This window comes from Callithrix jacchus, chromosome 1, assembly GCF_049354715.1.
Source record: "Callithrix jacchus isolate 240 chromosome 1, calJac240_pri, whole genome shotgun sequence".
NCBI classification, from domain to species: domain Eukaryota; kingdom Metazoa; phylum Chordata; class Mammalia; order Primates; family Cebidae; genus Callithrix; species Callithrix jacchus.
In genome coordinates this window covers 86998841-87012494 of record NC_133502.1, presented here as the reverse complement: position 1 = coordinate 87012494, position 13654 = coordinate 86998841, and positions in this window count along the sequence as shown.

Below are 13654 nucleotides of genomic sequence, written 5' to 3'. Positions count from 1 at the left end.
GGGACACCTTGGCTCCTCCAATGCAGTGGGTGCTTAATCTTGAGGGACCAGAAAACAAATCTGGAGGCCTAGTACTACCTTCCAGGGTAAGAGCACACAGCCCAGAAGTGCTGAGCTGAGCCTTGGCTCAGGAATATCTGGAATATGAAAGTTCTGGAAGAAATATAAAATATAAAACATACAATTTCTGGAATATAATATTTCTATATCTCTGGAATATAAAATTTCCAGAGATGAACCCAGTTCACTTAACTCATTTTATACCAGAGTCAACCCTCAAGGGAATTAAAATATATAAAAGTAAAAATCCCCATCCAAAGGACAGCAACTTCAAACATTAAAGTAACATCAGCCCACACAGAAGAAAAAGAACCAGTACAGGAACTCTGGCATCTCAAAAAACCAGAGTGTCTCCTTACCTCCAAGTGACCACACTAACTCCCCAGCAACGGTTCTTAATCAGGCTGAAATCAGACAGTCATAGAATTCAGCATTGGGATAGGAACAAAGATTACCAAGTTTCAGGACTAAGTTGAAGCCCAATCAAAGGAATCTAAGGCATTTATTTAAATGATACAAGAAGTTAAAGACAAAATCACCAGTTTGAGAATGAAACTCATCTGATAGAGCTGAAAAATTCACTACAAGAATTTCATAATACAATCAGAAGTGTTAACAGCAGAATAGACCAAGCTGAAGAAAGAATCTCAGAACATGAAGACCATATCTTTGAATCAACTCAATCAGATAAAAATGAATAAAAAAGCATAATCATAACCTCAGAGAAATATGGGATTATGTAAAGAGACCAATTTTATGACTCATTGGCATCCCTGAAAAAGAGAAAGAGAGAGCAAGCAACTTGGAAAACATATTTGAGGGTACTGTCCATGAAAATTTCCCCAACCTTGTTACAGTTCAACATTCACATTTGGGAAATGCTAAGAACCCCTGTGAGATACTATACAAGATGCCCATCCCCAAGACACATATTTATCAGATTCTCCAAGGTCAATCTGAAAGAAAAATTAAATAGCTAGAGAGAAGAGGTAGGTCACCTAAAACGGAATCCCTCAGGCCAACAGCAGACCTTTCAGCAGGAACTATACAAGCCAGAAGATACCAGAGGCCTATATTCTTAAAGAAGGAAATTCTAATCAAGAATTTCATATCCAGCTAAAGTAAGCTTTATAATCAAAGGAGGAATAAGATCCTTTTCTGACAAGCAAATGCTAAGTGAATTCACTACTATCAGACCTACCTTTCAAGAGATCCTTAAGGTTGTGCTAAACAGGGAACAAAAGACTATTACCAGCAACCACAAAAACACACTTAAGTACATAAACTATTGACATAAAGCAACTATATAATCCAGTTTGTATAACAACCAGCTAACAACATGATGACAGGATCAAATCTGCACATATCCATATTAACCTTAAATGTAAAAGGTCTAAAGGCCACACATAAAAGGCACAGAATGGCAAGTTGAATAAAGCAAGACCCAATGACATGCTGTTTTCAAGAGACCCATCTCATATGCAATGACACCCATAGGCTGAAAGCAAAAGAATAAAGAAATATCTATCACAAAAAATGTAAAACAAAAACACGCAATGGTTGCTATTTTAATTTCAGAGAAAACAGACTTTATACCAACAACAACCAGAAAGAAGACAAAGAAGAGTATTGCATAATGATAAAGGGTTCAATTCAACAACTATCCTAGATATAAATGCTCCCAACACTGAGAACTCAGATTCATAAAACAAATTCTTAGAGACCTACAAAGAAACTTAGATAACCACATATAGTGGAAGACTTCATCACCCCATTGACAATATTAAACAAATCATCAAGGCAGAAAACCAAGATATTCATGACCTGAACTCAATAGTTGACCAAATGGATCTAACAGACATTTCCAGAACACTCAACTCAACAATGAATATATATATATATATTTTTTTTTCATCTGCACATGGCCCATACTCAAAAACTACCCACATGATTAACCATAAAACAATTTCAACAAATTTTAAAAACCCAAAATTATACCAACCACACTCTTGGACCACAGTGCAATAAAAGATAAAAATCAATATGAAGAAGATCTCTTAAAACCATACAATTACATGAAAATTAAACAATTTGCTTTGGAATGACTTTTGGATAAACAATGAAATTAAGGCAGAAATCAAGAAATTTTTTGTAAATAATGAAAACAAAGATACAATATACCAGAATCTCTGTGAGTCAGCTAAAGTAATGTTAAGAGAAAAGTTTATAGTGCTAAATGCCCACATTAAAAAATTAGTAAGATCTCAAATTAAAACCTAACATCACACCTAGTGGAACTAGAAAAATAAGAGCAAACCAATACCAAAGCTAGTAGAAGAAAAGAAATGAGCAAAATCAGGTCTGAAATGAATGAAATTGAGATGTGAAAAAGACCATACAAAGATCAATGCAACCAACAGTTGGTTACTTGAAAGAATAAATAAGATTAATAGACCACTAGCTAGACTAATAAATAAAAAGGGAAAAGATTCAAATAAACACAATTAGAAATGACACAGAGGGCATTACCACTGACCACAGAAATACAAACAACACTCAGAGACTATTACAAACACCTCTGTGCACACAAATTAGAAAACCTAAAAGAAATAGACAAATTCCTAAAATCATGCAGCCTCCCAAGATTGACAGGAGGAAATTCAATTTCCTTTCCCTGAAAGGCCAATAACAAGGTCCAAAATTGAATCAATAATAAAAAGTCTACTAAACAGAAAAATCTCTGGACCAGACAAATTCACAGCCAAATTCAGCCAGATCTACAAAGAAGAGCTGTGCCGTTCCTGCTGAAATTATTCCAAAAAAATTGGGGAGCAAGAACTTCTCCCTAACTCATTCATTAGGCCAGCATCATTCTGATACCAAAACCTGGCAGAGACACAACAATAAAAGAAAACTTCAGGCCCATATCCATGATAAACTACAGATGCAAAAATCCTCAACAAAATTCTAGCAAATCAAGTCCAGCAGCACATCAAAAATCTAATCTACCACAAGCAAGCAGGCTTTATTCCCTGGATACAGGTTGGTCCAACATATGCAAATCAATAAATGTGATTCATCACATACACAGAACTAAAAAACAAAAACCACATGATCATCTCAATAGACACAGAAAAGGCTTTTGATAAAATTCAACATTCCTGCATCTTAGAAACCCTAAACAAACTAGCAATTGAAGGAGCATACCTCAAAATGATAAGAGCCATCTATGACAAACGTACAGCCAACATCATACGGAACAAGCAAAAGCTGGAGACATTTCCCTTGAGAACAGAAGGAAGACAAGGTGGCCTACTCTGATCACTCCTATTCAGTGCAGTCCTGGAAGTCTTAGCCAAAGCAATTAGGCAAAAGAAAGAAATGAAAGGCACATAGGAGGATAGAAAGTCAAACTATCTCTCTTCACAGATGATATTATTTTACTCCTAGAAAACCCCATAGTCTCTCCCCAATAGCTCATTAATCCAATATAGAACTTCAGCAAAATTTTAGGATACAAAATCATTCCACAAAAATCTGTAACATTTCTACACACCAACAACATCCAAAGTGAGATACAAATCAAGAATGCAATCACATTTATGGTACTCACACAAAAAATTACCCAGGAATGCAGCTAACCAGGTACATGAAAAATATCTACAACAATAATTATGAAACATTGCTGAAAAATATCAGAGGACACAAATATAAAAACATTCTATGCTAATGGATAGGAAGAATCAACTTTGTTAAAATGGCCATACTACCCAAGGCAATTACAGATTAAATACTATTTCTATTAAGCTTCCAATGGCATTCTTCAGGGAACTAGAAAAAAACCATTCTAAACTAAATTCTAAACTATTCTAAAATTTATATGGAACCAAAAAAGAGCCCAACGCTCTTTGGCAAGAGTCTTGGCAAAGGCCAAGGCAACCCTAAGCAAAAAGAAAAAGGTGGAAGAAATCATATTTCCCAACTTCAAACTATACTATGAGGCTAAAGTAATCAAAACAACTTGGTACTGGTACAGAAAAAAACACATAGACTGATGTAGCAGAGTCCAAACCCAGAAATAAAGCAACACATGTAAAACCATCTGATCTTCAACACAGCTGACAAAAACAAGCAATGGGGAAAAGAATCCTTATTCAATAGATTGTGTGGGATAAGTGGCTAGCCATATGCGGAAGATTGAAACTGACTCCCTCCTTACACTCTATATTAAAAAAAAAAATCAACTCAAGATGAATTAAAGACTTAAATGTAAAGCCTAAAACTATAAAAGAAACCCAGAAGAAAACGTAGGAACTACCATTTTGGACACTGGCCTGGTGAAGATTTCATGATGAAGATGCCAAAAACCTTTGTTAGAAAAATTGACAAATGGGACCTAATTAAACTAAAGAGCATCTGCACAGAAAAAGAAACTAACATCAGAATAAACAGGCAACCTGCAGAATGAAAGAAAATATTTGTAAACTATGAATCTAACAAAGGTCTAATCTCCAGAATCTGTAAGGATCTTAAACAAATACACAAGCCAAAATCAAACACCTCCATTAACTAGTGGACAAAGGACATGAAAATAGACACTTTTCTAAAAAAAAAACATACACATGGACAACAAGCATATGAAAAAAAGCTGTAGGCTGGGCACGGTGGCTCAAGCCTGTAATCCCAGCACTTTGGGAGGCCGAGGCAGGTGGATCATGAGGTCAAGAGATCGAGACCATCCCGGTCAACATGGTGAAACCCCGTCTCTACTAAAAATACAAAAAATTAGCTGGGCATGGTGGTGCGTGACTGTAAGCCCAGCTACTCAGGAGGCTGAGGCAGGAGAATTGCCTGAACCCAGGAGGCGGAGGTTGCGGTGAGCCGAGATTGCGCCATTGCACTCCAACCTGCGTAACGAGCAAAACTCCGTCTCAAAACAAAACAAAACAAAACAAAACAAAACAAAACAAAACTGTACATCAGTAATCATTAGAGAAATGCAAATCAAAACCACGAGATGCCATCTCAAATCAGTCAGGATGGCTATTACAAAACGTCAAAAAATAACAGATGCTGGCAAGGTCCTGCAGAAAAGGAACATTTATATACTGCTGGTGAGGATGTAAATTAATCCAGCCACTTTGGAAAACAGTTCAGCAATTTCTCAAAGAACTTAAAACAGAGCTACCATTCTACCTAGCAATCCCATTACTGGGTATGTACCCCAATGACTGTAAGTCATTCTATCACAAAGATACATGCTCACCTATGTTTACTGCAGCACTTTTCACAATAGTAAAGACATGGAATCAACCTAAATGACTACCAGCAGTGGAAAACATGGTATATATCCATCATGGAATACTATGCAGCCATAAAAAATGAAATCAGGTTTTTTCGCAGCAACATAGATGGAGCTAGAGGCCATTATCCTAAGTGAATTAACACAGGGACAGAAAACCAAATACCACGTTATCACTTATAAGTGGAAACTAAACGTTGAATATTCATGGGCATACAGGAGGCACAAGACATAGCAGGATCTATCTGAGGGTGGAAGGTGAAAGGAGGATGAGGATTGAGAAACTGCTTATCAGGTATCATACTTATTGCTCGGGTGATGAAATAATATGCATATCAAATCCCTATGACACACAATTTACCCATGTATCAAGCCTGCACATATACCCCCTGAACCTAAAATAAAAGTTGGAAGAATTTAAATAAAAGGAGTGCCTAATTTTGGGGGCTGTTGTAATGTTTGCTTAGTACACACACAGTTTTCTGGGCATCTAAATCACAGCACAGAGGCTCCGAGGCATGTGATCTAGTGACCTCATACAGTGGTTGAGATAATCAAAATATAGATAGTATCAAACATATCTAATTCCTTTACAAATTTCTTCTTTAACAATCTGAGTAGAGCATTATCCAGTGGCTATCTGAGAAACCCCAAAGACCCTTTAGATATAAACTACATTTAACAGCTTTATTCCCATAAATTTAGAGCTTAAATTTACACAAAAAAAAAAAAGGAGGAAAAGAAGAATGGGAGAAAGAAAGAAAAAAGAGAGAAAAAAAAGAAGAAAAGAAAAAAGGAAGACCCAGAATTGTAGAGAAAACTAGAAATTAGCAAAAGTTAGACATTAGTTTTGGATACCTATTATAGGGCAGTAATTTTTAAAAGAAACAAAGCAAGAGGAAGTGTTAGAAGAAGGAAACTTTTGCTGTAAATGATTCAAGATCATGACCAAAACACACAACTTGTATTTGAAGACCAAACTTAAAATTATTTTTATAAGCTGTTAATCTTAATATAATTATATATGTATGTTAAACATAAAGACTCAAATAGGTAATAAATTTAAACTTTTTAACCCTAATTTAAAAATAATTACCCTTACTAACATATTAAATAATAGGCAAATATATCATCTTTAATTTACCAACTTAATAACCTGCACAATTTTTAAATTAGACAACACATATTCATTATCAAGTGTACATATTCACTTTTCCCTGTAAATATTTCTCTTGAGGGATGACTTATCAGAAATAGTGCCTCACTGTGGAAATGGTTTGTGCCTTCTAAAACACAACTTGAGGATATATCACAATTCCAGCAGGGATGTATGGTTTGAAAATGCTCCAGAATGATTCTAATACTACACTCACTGTTGAGAATCAATGACATTATGGCACTTCCATTTGAGAAATTAAATAGTAAATGATGTTTATTACTCCCTAGATTTTAATGTAAAGTTTAATAGTCCAGTTTAGTTTTATACAGATTTTGTCCTAAGCAGTTTACAGATCAACATTTTGAAAAGTTATTACTCTTTATTGATTTCGTTAAAGTCCTTTTGATAAAGTTGGACTTCCTGGAATCCTTGTTTGGCAATGAATTTTCAGATTGATTCAGGTTTATAAGAACGAATACATATGACATTACAGAAGGGAATAGGACTGATATGCTTTTTCTAGGGCCTCAGTTGGACAGAAGTGGACAGCAGCTATTCTATCAAAAACTCAAACAGGGGTGTGGGGATTTGTAACCTCAACCTCTTTCCCAGAGCATATTAGGAGCGGACAAATACAAGGATTCAATAAACACACTGGCAAATCACAATATGAAAAGTCATCACTGTGGGGTATGATTTGCTACGTAGCTAATCCCCTTGGGGACTCTCTAAGACAGCCCATGGAATGTGTCTCAGTATCTCTGTGTCCACTGATTGCCATCCCACATTTGCTGGAGCATTGTCCCCTCCCCCTGCCACACACATGTAGTTCTGGGTTGTTTTTGCATGGGTCCAATCTTCTACACAAAACTCTTCCCTGGGAAGAGTGACAAAGGCAGACTCTTGAGACCAAAATCTGTCAACCTTTCTAGAACTTTCTGTTGATCTCAGGGACACTGGAGAACACTGAGGCATCAATGTTCTAGATGCCTCATACTTTGACATGGTTTTAGTACTCTTTCTATTTTAGGTTTTTCTTGTTTGTTTGTTTGTTTTTTGGTCTTAAATCTGAATGCAGTCATGCATTCTACAAGTTTTCAAGTCTTCGAGTTTTACCCTATAGAAAGAATTGTCTCCCTGCGAAACCACAGGGATGAAAGAAATACAGCTGCAGCTTTCATTGTGGTAGAAAACCCTACTTTCCTGTCTGTTGGCAGAACACTTACTAGGAGTATGCAGAGGCAAAATGCAATTAGTCTCCATGATGAAAGGACTTACATTATTCATGAAAGTAGAACAAAACCTAGATATATTATTAAACACCACAGATTATTCATTTGTGAGCAGACTACCAATTGTCTTTCCAAAAGAGTTTTCTTTGTTCTAAGTACTTTTGATCATATTCAAAATCTCAAAGCTTTTAAAATTTTCGAAATGGGCTCTCAAAATAGGAAATGTGAGCTAGGGAAGCTGACGGTACTTACAGTTTGTTATAAGCCGAATGCTGTGTCCCTCTAAAACTCCTAAGTTGAAGCCCTAGCCACTAATATGATGGTATTTGGAGGTGGGGCCTCTGGCAGGTAATGAGGCTTAGGTTAGATCCTGAGAGGATGCCCTCATGAGGAGATTAGTGTCCTCATAGGACGAGGAGCCAGAGATCTTCTTGTCTCCCCATCCCCCACATGCTGAGGGAAGGCCACAGGATGCCCAATGAGGAGGCTGACCACAAGCAAGCGGCCAGGCCTGACCATGAACTAGCACCTTGACTGTAGGCTTCTTGGCCTCCAGAACTGTGAGAAATAAAAGCCTGTTGTTTAAGACATCCAGTCATCTATGCTGTTTTATTATAGCAGCCTGAGCTGACTGGATGCTATTATTGGTAGTTACTGATAGTTATCTGCTCGCATGTCCAAAGGAAATTGCCCAGCTACCAAGTTTTTGGTGATAGTCTTCAAATGTTAGTAGGAAACTTGAGTGATTCTGGAATGTGTAATGAGCTTGACAGAGGCACCACTAAGAATCCTTTTATCTGTTTACAATTCACAATCCCCAGAGGCCATTTGCAGAGAAAAATGCTGATCAGGGTTTCTTGGATGAGGTGTTGCTTCTCAGGGTAGCCACATTATCACACTATTGGAGACTACAGACCCTTAGAACTTGGCCTTTTGAACAGCATCAGGAAAGGGGGTTGAAGTAGATGAAGATTTCCTAAGAGCACCATTGGATCAACTGGTCAATTTTCATTTGAAAAGGACTGAGAGGTCAGCTTGTAGAAAAGTAAGACCAAGAGGGAGAAGCAGCAAAGAGCTACATATTAACAGGAAATCAGCTGTGCTAATATGTACCCCAAAACCGAAAATGCAAAAAAAAACTACATATATATGTATATATATAAGAGCTGAGAGGGAGCAAGCTCAGGGCCTTGTGGCGGTGTAAGATATTGAATACCAAATTAGAAGGATTTAAAGAATGATGACTCTGAGTCTTCAATTGTATTCACTTTGACAGAGTTCACAAGTCTTCGTGGATTTTTTGCTTGCCTTTGTTGACTGGGTTTCATTTTTAAAAAATGCATTTCCGCAGAGATACTTAGCCATAAGGCAAGACAATTACATTTGTGCTACTCAATTAAATTGTGTTACATCCTAATGTCAGAGTCTATTCTTTATGAATTCTGCCAGTAATTTTAGATTTTATGGTCTGCTTCCTAACATTAGGGTGAACCCCTATGGCAACCCTATTCCTGTCCATTGGAGCAAAATGATAACTTAATTGTATAATATATCAAAAAAGTGTTTTCTAGTATTTCACTAGTTCTTTGCCTTTGTCTCATACTTGGCTAATTGAAATTGGGATTAAATAACTTTAATTTTTACATGGCTACAGTTGTAAACTGAGTCATCTTTTCCCATAATACGTCAACTTGTGGCAAATGATTTCATCTCCTAGATCTTAGGTCAGAATTTTTAGAACATCCTTAAAAAATGCGAATGAAATGACTTGGCAGTTGAATGCTGAAAGAAAAAGAAATACTTAAAACAGTTTAGTCTACTTTTAATAATTGTCATTCAAAAAAACTTTCTTAATCATAAAGTAAGTTTCTCAATTTATGCTTTTAATTCTCTGTTGTTTTCAGATAAAGTACTTGTAAACTGTTGAAAATTTTTATGAAGTGTTATATCATAAAACTGGGGCTTTTGCATAAATGTTATATTATTCTAGCCCACTTAAAATCTAACTTCTTCCTGAATTCTACTATTCTTTGAGTTGTCTTATAATATCCAAAATTTGCACCATAATTTTTTCGCTCAAGAAAATACTTTTTGGATGATTAAATTATGTGTATTTAATAGAGAGTTAAATTATTTATGGCATTGCTTAATATCTTAATATCTTTTCTTAACCACTGAGTGTATTTGGCATAAATTATGTCAAGCATTAAAAAATAAGAAAACATTATCCTACAGAGAAGGTTTATGTATTTAGAATTCTTTCTGAAGAATAATATTCTATAGATTCCCTTTGCTATCATTATCCCAATAACCAAACATAATATGTCTCTCACAGGCAATAGTGTATATTGGCTAAGAGATTGGACTGTGGAGTCAGACAAGAGCTAGACTGCCTGAGTTCAATTTCCAGCTCAGTCATTTATTAAATGAATGTGTAACCACACAAAACCAATCTGGTTCTTCAACTTTTTTGTAAAAAAGTCGTGAGTAGTTTTTCAGTTGCCATGGACTCCCAGGCTGAAGATCTCATAACCTGAACATGCCCAAATAAACCAAACGTGCAATGATGGGTGGAATTTAAGTACTCAGACCAAGGGGTGGGACTGAATTAAAAAGGGGACACTGCATGGCAAGACCCAGGATCCGATTAAATGGAGCCCTTGTGTCACCCATGGTAGGATTAGGTCAGATCATGCCGCCCTCATCACAAGATCCAATCAGATAACACTTCATTATCTTATGCCTATATGCCTATAAAACCCAGCTCAGGGAGACAGATTTGAGCATTTTCTGCTGTCTCCTTGCCAATCAGCAGTAAAGTTTCTCTTTTCTCAGGCCTATGCCATGGTATTGGCCTCTATGCACATTGAGCAGCAAGCCCATTGATTGTTTGATTACAAATGACCCTAGGCAAGTTATTTAAACTAATTCTGCTTCGGTCTCTTTATTTACAAAATTAGGAAGTCACTTCACAAAGTTGCTGTGAGGATTTAGTGACTTGAGCTATGTAAATCATTTAAGACAATCCCTGAGAATTTATGATTACCATGTAAATATATTCAAAGACTACTATTTCCAATTATATTTGTTCCAAAGGAGAGATTTCTTCCTCTTGCCTTCTACATTTCTATTAGATATTTGGCAAAAAATTGGGGACATATCAATGTTTTATTAATGCATGCATTTATTTATTTACTGAATGCTATTTAAATGTGGAACACCACTGTCTGGATGTCAGCAATTCAGAGAAAATAAAACCCAGTCCCTACCCACAAGGGGACTATCATAATGGGTGTAATTTGAAAGCAAGGAGGAACCTAGTCGAAGACGGCAAATCAGAAAACGTCACTTTGGTGGTAGTGAAATCTAAAACATCTTTCATTCTTAGTTGAGGTGATGAATTATTAGTCTCAGCTATTCTTTAAAATAATTATATATTAACAATAACAAGCTCAAATTAGTGGTTATATTTCAAATATTCTAAGTACCTTCATTTATACTAAGTTCTCCTCAAAACTGGAGTTTGGTATTACAACATTGCAAATGGTAGTAAGAATCCAACACTGTGTTAAGTACAGTATCTGCTAGATAAACATACTGGGACAAAAGAAGTTCATTAGGCTTAAGAGCTAATTCAGGATGTTTATTCTATATTCTGCAGACTATGACCCTCTTTATTAAAGTATTTTTATAATGTAATGTAAAGTATTCTACATAAAGTGCTAATTTTGACAAAGTTCTTTTCTCCACCTGTTCAATTTACCAGACAAGCAATATATTGTGTAAGATGTAAGAAAAAGTCCTAAATTTGCAAAATTATGGTAATTTAAAAAGTTATTGGATGAAAGAGTCTGTCCTTTACCATAGAAAGGCAAAGACATGAAGTGGTTCTGTTAATTTTCCCTTTGTCTAAATTTATAGTCTTTAATTTCTTATTTTAATATTATTATTTTAATTCTAAGTCATTTTGATTGAGTAACATTAAAGTTTTAATGATTTCAATTATTTTCGAACTGACTACTCAAATATTTAAAATTAATTATAATAAATGATTAATACTGACTTTCAGTAATCTGAATAATCACACATAGAGGGTTACTAGTTATAACACAAAGAAATGTACTTCTGAGCAATATCTAAAATATTGCCTAAGACTTTAAGTTTACTTTTATTATCTTATATAATTGATGACAACTAGAATGATTTTTCTTTTGAGATTACTGGCAGGACATAGCTATGTAGTAGTCTCACTAATAATAGCCCTTAAAATTACCAAGCACATATGTAGAACTTCTTACATATTTTAAATTACACCTGGTTACTGGGAATGACATACTTTCACCAAATCTCAAAGAAACCTTGGAGAACTTCTGATTCAGTTATCTCTTTCTGGGTGAGACACTTCCTAAATTACGTTATTTCCCTTATTCCCCTAAAATGAGTTAATGTAATAGTGAGTAACAACTTCCTGGCCAGGTGATTCTTACGTTTCATTCAAATTCCTCCCCACAAAACATATATGTGTCTAATTTGTACCCTCTGTATGAAAACTGAGAAAAGTTGCCTAGAATATGCATGACTCACCAGCAAAATAGAACACATTTGACTGCATGTTATAAGACATTTTTGAAAGTTTGAAACTATGAAGTCCCTACTTAGGGATTCAGTCAAACAATGATCTGTAGGATGGTTTTATGAAAGAGCCAGATTTGGAAGGCTAAGGAAAGATGCCTCAAGACAGTGTCTCTTAAGCTGACTACTCAAATATTTAAAATTAATTATAATAAATGATTAATACTAAGACTTTCAATAATCTGAATAATCACACATAGAGGGTTATTAGTTATAACACAAAGAAATGTACTTTTGAGCAATATCTAAAATATTCTGCCTCCAGAAGGTGGAGGAGGTTTTAATTAGAATAGAAAAGGTGGATCGAACCGGGTAGGAGAGAGAGTTTTACAAAGAAAAGTCAGCAGAGCCACATGCTTATGGTGAGAGGGAGCAGGGAGCAGGGAGCAAGGAATACTTAAAACAAGGCACATGAAAGAATAGAACAGGGGCACAGTCTTCTGTGTTCATTGGCTTCATTGGCTAAGAATAGCTAGCATGGTTACTCTGAGTTGGGGGATGTGTAGATGCTCCTACCAGCCAAGAGTTTAAGTGTACATTGTACATCAGAAATTATAAAAGAAGATGTTTATCTTCCTTACTCAGAAACCATATATAAAAAAGATGGGGTTTTGCAAAATCGAAAAAGAAATCACATACACCCTATATTACAAATACTAAAAACTAGTCATCTATTGTTGCAACATAACTTTGAATAGTATATGTGTTTTTATCACATTTCTAAATTAGACAATTTGTTTTGTTATTTCAAATCACTGGGTTTGGTGTTTCAGTTGCTCAACTAATCAATCCAGAAAATCCATCGTGGAGTCCATTTTTCACAACAAATCTAAATTGTTTTTCCACACAACCACTTTTGTCCATCCTGATGCAATTTCTCTAGACATAACCACAGAGGAGAAGTGCAGAACACACCCTGCCAAGGGGCATCTACTGAAGCGATACTGTTAATGGCAATTTAAAGATACTTGTTAATTACAAAGTTGAGAGAAAGACTTGTTAAAAAAAAGTGTATCTCCTGGCAGTAAGGATGCTTATCTAGAATTAAATACAGTAGTTGTCTATTTATCCAGCATGCTGATTTCAATAACCAGTTCTTTTTCTTGTATTACTCTTGAATTAAAACTTGTTATGATATTTACAGATAGTATTATGTTTCTAAGCCAATTCCATCTAACTGCTAGGAAACTTATTTTGTATATAGCACAAAGAATTGAATTCAATCCCAAATTCTCTCTCAATTTTAAAATGTCAATAATAAGCTAGATT